Below are 6,773 nucleotides of genomic sequence, written 5' to 3'. Positions count from 1 at the left end.
GAGGGAGGAGGCAAGGGGCACTACCACGGGGGCCACTTGGCAGCATTCCAACACTGGAATTAGCCCCTTTTAGGTTCTCGCTCATGGGAGCTCAACAAAGGGAGAGGAAAGGGCAGGTGCAAAGGCCCTGAGGCAGGAGTGAGAGTGTTGGTTTAAGCGAACAGTAGAAAGATCGGTGTGGCTGGAGTTGAGTGAGTGAAAAGGAGAGAGGTAGGAGATAAGGTCAGAGGTAAGGCGGGCACACCACACAGGTGCTATTGGCATCTTTGGGAAGGGGAAGGAGAAGGAGGGGGAGGAGGAGAATTATGTACAGGTATATAAAATATATAAATGTATATATATAAATCATATGTATATGATTTATTATTATTATTATTATTATTATTAAGTTATTTATCCTGTGGGGCTCTCCTAGGCATTGCAAGTAGTTTAGCAAGTCTGACCCTCCACTGCCCTAGAAGGTCCCTCTAGGCTTTGAGACGAGAACATCCCCCCATTGCCAATTACCCGACACACTGCCCCCCACTAGGGGGCAGTATTGGCCGTGGTTGGGACCAATTCACGGCCGCTCTCCTAGGCCATTTTAAGGATTGTGTTCTTAAGAGAGTTCTGGAACCACTGGAGGCTTTGGGGCGAAGGGGTGACGTTAAATGATCATTCTGGCTGCACAGTGAATGGGTTTTGCAATCCAAGGACAGAGTGGCCACACTGCTCAGCTCGGAGAGGCAGGCTGCGATGCGCATACAGGTAACACCCGCAGGGTCCCCGCTACACGCACAGTTACACGCGGCAACCCCGGGGGCAAAGCAGAAGCAAGGCGGTCCGGAGGTGGCCGCAACAGTCCAGGCGCGAGAGGTCGGTGACTTGAACCGAAGTGGTTAAAATCACGAAACCGACAAATGGGGACATTGGCCATCCTGAAGCCGAGAGTATTGGCTGGCGGATCAGATCGGGGGGACGCAAGCGAGCGAGAGAGAAGTCAGAGGAGGCCCTGGGTTCAGGGGCAGGAGCACCTGAAACAACGGGGGTGCCATTCCCTACGATGTGAAGGGGGGGGTGGCGCACAGGGCTGGGGAAGAAAATCAGGAAACGTGAGCACGTAGCTGTTGCCCGCACGCCGGAGCCATTCCAGAAGTTCCGTCCGCAGGGACCCTCTAAGGGACCAGCCATGCTTTCATGAGGCCCCCATGGTCTTTCTGCCTCCTCCCAGTTGGAGTCTAGACCTAGAGGAAAAGCAGGAGCGTCTGAGAAGCGTCCACACGCACCGCTGCAGGGTCCTTGGTTTCTCGTCACCCCCAAAGAGAGCCCATCAGTCCTGTCCCTCTGTGTCCCGCCCCCGTTCAGCCCAGACTGCCCCGTGAGGGACAGACGTGTCCCCAGGGTCTTGGAGGTGAGCCTGGGAAGAGGGCCCGAGGCTTAGGGCGGGGTCCACCGGCACCAGGCTGGGGTCTCACCAATTCCACAGGTTCCTCCAGAGGCTGCAGTGACCCAGCTACCCGGCCAGAAAGAACAGCCCGGCCCTGCTTTTGTTGATGAGGAGCGTGGCCTTGGGCCCCTCGGCAGGGGGCGGGGGCAGCCTCCATGTGCCCCGGAGGTCCTCCGTGCCACCCGAGGTGCCGGGCACACAGCGTTGGCCCCAACTGGAGTCACGGGCTACGGACCCGAGCCTGGGCTCCGGGCTAGTTTTTGCCAGGCACCTGCAGCCTGCTGTGAAGGTGTTGACATCAGCCTCCAAGGCCACGGATGGGAGTTTAGCGGAACAAGCCATAGAGAACAAGAGGAAAAGTAAAGGCGGCTTCTTCTCCGCCTCAGATTCTGCCTGGCAGGCAGTTTCCAAAAGCCAGCTGGGGTCCAAAGGCCTAGGGGTGGACGAGGAAGCCACAAGGACACTCGAGTCACCCCGATGCTTGGTTTCTGACGCCTGCGGGCTGCTTGGCAAATGGATGGACGGGCAGAGAGGGTCAACAAAGACGTGTCACCCGGTCAGCATGGGAGAAAACAAAGTAAGTGTGAAAAACAGTGGTCTAGAATTTTTATGTTTTTGTTTGTTTGTTTGTTGTTTTTTTATTTTTGAGAGAGAGTACACGTGAGGGAGGGGCAGAGGGAGGGGGAGAGAGAGAGAATCCCAAAGTGGGGCCCAAGCTCACCCGATAAGGGGCTCGAACTCACAAACCGTGAGACTATGACCTGAGCCTAAGTCAGCTGCTTAACCAACTGAGCTACCCGGGCGCCCCAGCCGAATTTTTAAATGACAGCAGCTAGCACTGGCAAGGGTGAGTGCACGCCAGTGCAAGCTTTCTAAGCAGGATGTGTCAAAGGACATAAAAATGTGCCTTCTCTTTGACCTCACAATTCCTCTTGTATTTATCTTAAGACAATCATTATTGATACATGAGGATATTTACCTCGGGGCAAATCGTGAAAGTGTTGTTCATGGGATCGTTTGGTCTGGGATCAAAAAGACAGGTCAGAATTACCTAAGTCAAGAGACTAACGTGCAACGGCTGGAGCGCCAGCAGCCACTTTGAGCAATGAGGAGACCTATGGAAGGAGGCCATGCCTGGTACAATGAAAGACGTACACAGAAGGTGCTTGGATCTCTGGGGACCATGAAGCCGCAAGACCAGACTGTGATTTCTTTACCAATTAGCTATCGCTGTGTCACAAACCCCCCTAAAGCTTAGCGGCTTCAAGAGAGAGACACAGGTAGTACACAAGTTCTCTTGAGACCTGGGCTCAGCGTTAGCCCTTTATTATTTCTACCTCATTCTGTTAACCAAAGCAAGTCAGGAGGCCAGCCCAGACTCAGGGAGGGGGGGCAGGAAAAGGATTCTGCCTCTTGATGGAAGAAGCTGTAAGTCATGGTACAGGCGGTGTGGATACAGCGAGTGGAGAAGTGGGGTCACTGCTGCCATGAAACTACCACCAATTACATTCCATGAGAGAGAACTGCATGCTCTATTAATAAAAACACTGCTATTTTGAATTTCTGTTTCATGCCCCGGAACCAAATCCCTACTTGGTATAAAGAGCATGGCAGACAGAAGAGTATAAGCAAAGGCCCTGTGGTGGGAGGAGCATGAAAACTTCAAACAACCGAAGAAAGTGAGGTTGGGGGTGCCAGGGGCAAGAGGATCCAGTCAGGGAGCCACTTCCCACCAGCACCGCGTTTCCTCGTCCTCCTGTGGCCTACCCACACATCTGGCGACAGTCACACTCTCCTGGGGCAGGTTCTGGCTCAGCCCACTTTGTCAGGCACATGCTGGGGGCTGGATTTGATTCCGTGGGCATGAAGGATGAAGACAGGGTCGCGAGCTTTCCGAATTCCCATCTACCCTCTCTCTCTGAAAGCTTCGAGAGAGCAGGTAGGAACAGGGGCACGGGAGACTTAACCTGGGGGTTCTTTTTAAAAAAAAATTTTTTTTAATGTTTATTTAATTTTGAGAGAGAGAGAAAGAGGCAGAGAGAGAGAGGGGGACACAGAATCCGAAGCGGGCTCCAGGCTCCGAGCTGTCAGCACAGAGCCCGAGGCGGGGCTCGAACTCACGGGCCCGTGAGATCGTGACCTGAGCCGAAGTTGGACGCTCAACCGACTGAGCCACCCAGGCGCCCCTAGAGTGCGCATCTTTATGTTCCTTTGGGCTGCGAGAACATTCCTGTGGGAGTATATACCCAAGAGGAGAATTGCTGGGTCCTGGGGGCTGCACATGCTTGGTCTTCCCAAGTCCTACCAGGTTGTCCACAGAATCGCTGTTGCCGCCCACATTCCCGCCAGCGCTGTCTGAGGCTCCCCCGACTCTGTCCCCACGAACACTTGGCATCATCCAGCCCTCTCGCTCTTCCAGGCTGACGGGTGTCCAATAACATCCTGCTGTTTTGAGCTTCACTTCCCTGAGAACTTCTGACTTGGAGCATCTCTTCACGTGCTTGTTGGCATTTGGGTGTCCCTTTTGTTCGACGGCAGAAAACTCCAAGGAGTGAGTGTCAGGGTGGCGCTGGCCTTCTGGATCACGACTCCAAGCCGAAATGTCTGAGTCTGCAAAGGACAAAAGCAAAACCAGCCCCTGGCCCCAGGGAGCGGGGCCTGAAGTTCAGCCACGTGTGCGGGATGAAGATAACCCCTCCCCGCATCTCTGCTTCGCCGAGTGAACCCAGAAGCCCAAAGACAAGAGGCCCAAGCAGCCAGGAAGAGGGCTGGGAGGCCAGGAAGGGCCCTCAATTCTGGGTGGCGGCACACTGACCCGATCGACGGCTTTTGCCGTGAACGTCTGTGCGCTGGTCCTCACTGTAGTCCCAGAGGGTATCTGTCCGCTCATCCTGCCGGTCAACTCACATACACTGGGCAGCTACCACGGGCCGGGCGCTGTTCCAGGGACTGCGGCCACGACGGCACACAAAGCAGGCAAGGCCCTGCCCCCAGGGCGCTGACACTCCAATGGGGCTCCATTCACACTGCCCAGGATGTGCATTCTAAGCAGAAGATGGCAGGACCGGGACAGGCTGCAAGGGAGCTGCCTCGAGTTCCCCTGACTTCCTGCAGTGACCCCTTCAAGCTCTCACTCTTCATATATCTTCTGAGGGTGATAAAGAGAAGGGGGGCTGGAGTAACCAGGGGTCCTTGGACCGGCCAGTGGGCCCCTTCCTCATGCCCCTGGGAGCCCCTGGGCCCTCCGGCCCAGCCTCAGCCTCCCATGCAGGACAGAGGAGAGGAAGGTACAGAGGTTCATCTACAGAGACACTTCCACAGCTTTCAAGCTCCCTCCCCTGGATGCCGCACCCCTCCCCAAGCCCCGCTGTGCACCTGCTGACCCTGTCGGCAATAATCGGCACCGGACTTACCCTCTCAGGTGAGAAAACACAGCGGCCCTGAGCCGGAGGGGAAGTCAGAGGAGAGAGGATTTTAATTCTGCCCAGAGGAAGGGGGTGCAGAATACGGGGCTTCCCGCGACAAGGGGCTAAAATCCCAAATCTCTGCTCTAGTGTCGAAGGCCTCCATGACATGACCCACACCAGCCTTTCCACCATTAATGTCCCTCCTCCCACCGCCTCCCTGCCACACACACACACACACACACACACACACACACACACACAGGGAGCCCCGTTCTCTTGTTCCTCACTCAACCTTACCACCTCCTTGCCCCAGATCTACATGCAACGGGGCGGGGGGGGGGGGGGGTGTGGCTGAAGATGGCGCTCGCTGACCCCCCACGGGAGAAGTTTTGAGCTTGGCCTTCAAGGTCTCTACAAACAGGCCTCTGCCTCCCTTCTCACCACTAGCTTCCACACACCTAGCAAAGAATTCTGAGCTCTTGTCCCCCACATGCTACCCTTGCATGCTCTCCCAGCCGGCCATTCTGCCAGGCCCAGAGCGGTGGAGGGCTGGCCTGTGGAGCAGGGAAAGCTCTTTGGTTCCCCCCCCCACACCCAGACGAGTAAGCTCTAAAGCCTTCAGCTTGGCATTCAAGGCTTCTGTGATCGGGTCTCTGCTGACCTGTCCGCCCTTAGTCTCCACCAGCATAAAGAGAACTCAGAAATCTGGTTCACCCATTTCTATCCTCATCCTGTCCAGGGATTCCCCCAGCCTCCCTGCGGAGATGAGAGCCCAGCCCTCCTTTCGGGAAAGGGAAGCCATGGCTACCTGGCCCCTCGTGAAGCCCAGGAAATAGCCCACGGTGGTGACCAGAACCACACCAACCATCACTCCAAGTACAATGCCAGCAATGCCCCCTCCCCAGGGATGGGTGGTCCGTAGAATGCCCTGGCCACTCTCCGCCGAGGCTTCTGTGGAGACGGGGGGAGAGTGCCCAAAGATTTCCCAGTCCTAATCCCCGGAACCTGTGACTGTTCCTTTATGTGGTAAAAAGATAGTCTGCAGATACGACGAAGTTAAGGGGTCTTGAGATGGGGCGATTGGCCTGGATTACCCAGCTGGACCCCAAAGGCGAGTGTGCTTAGAAGGAGGCAACAGAGGGAGATTTGACAGAAGAGAACAGGGCCACGTGGTAGGAGCAGACAGAAGCAGAGGGAAACCGGGTCAGAGGCGGTGCCATGACGCTGGCTTTGAAGACGAAGAACCAAGGAATGCAGTTCTAGAAGCTGGGAAAGATGAGGGAACACATTCTCCCCTACAGCTTCCCAGGGGGGCAAAGTCCCGCCAATATCTTGACTTCTGCCCCTGGCGGACTGATTTTGGACTCCTAACCTCCGGAAGTATATAAGGATACATTTGTGCTGTTGTAAGTCACCACATTTGTGGCAATTGTTTACAGGAGCCACAGGGTAACAATCCAGAGGCCCAACACCTCCATGAACCACCCATTCACCCTGGATTTCAACTGCCCTGTCAACCGAGCATCATTAATCTAGAGTGCCCCCCACCCCCACCCCCGGGGCCCAGGAAGAGTGAGCTCATTGATTACAGCATACTCGTGGAATTGAAGTTAGTCTGTCCGAACTGAGGCCAGAACCGTGTGTGATCAGCACCTGGCCAGACCCCGCCGGGACGGACTGAATAAAGGAAGCGAGAGACGTCAGCAGTCTGGCTTCTGGAAACAGGGGGCTCCGAACACGCTGGGTTCAAAGAACACATTGGAGATACTTCGAAGTAAGGAGGACTCTGGGCTTAAATTCCGGCTCAGCCACTTTCTAGCTGAGCGCTCTTTAGCAAATTACTAGACCTCTCTGAGCCTCCTCCTCATCTAGTAAGTGGAGACAGCAGCGAAGGTCGATCATGAGCTTGTTAGGGTCTTAAAATGGCTGCAAATTCTTTG

General features: G+C 55.3%; 1 long non-coding RNA gene across 1 annotated transcript; it reads right to left on the bottom strand.

Moving 5' to 3' along the window:
- Positions 1-3,641: 3,641 nt before the first annotated feature.
- Positions 3,642-5,266, bottom strand: LOC122493918. Its single transcript, XR_006300063.1, has 2 exons — positions 4,242-5,266; positions 3,642-4,036 (listed from the first exon to the last, which is right to left on the bottom strand). It is a non-coding gene; the product is annotated as an uncharacterized LOC122493918 (long non-coding RNA).
- Positions 5,267-6,773: the final 1,507 nt, after the last annotated feature.

This window comes from Prionailurus bengalensis, chromosome E2, assembly GCF_016509475.1.
Source record: "Prionailurus bengalensis isolate Pbe53 chromosome E2, Fcat_Pben_1.1_paternal_pri, whole genome shotgun sequence".
In the NCBI taxonomy this organism is placed as follows: Eukaryota; Metazoa; Chordata; class Mammalia; order Carnivora; family Felidae; genus Prionailurus; species Prionailurus bengalensis.
Note: the sequence above shows the minus strand (reverse complement) of the source record. Positions and strands in the feature narration are given on the sequence as shown.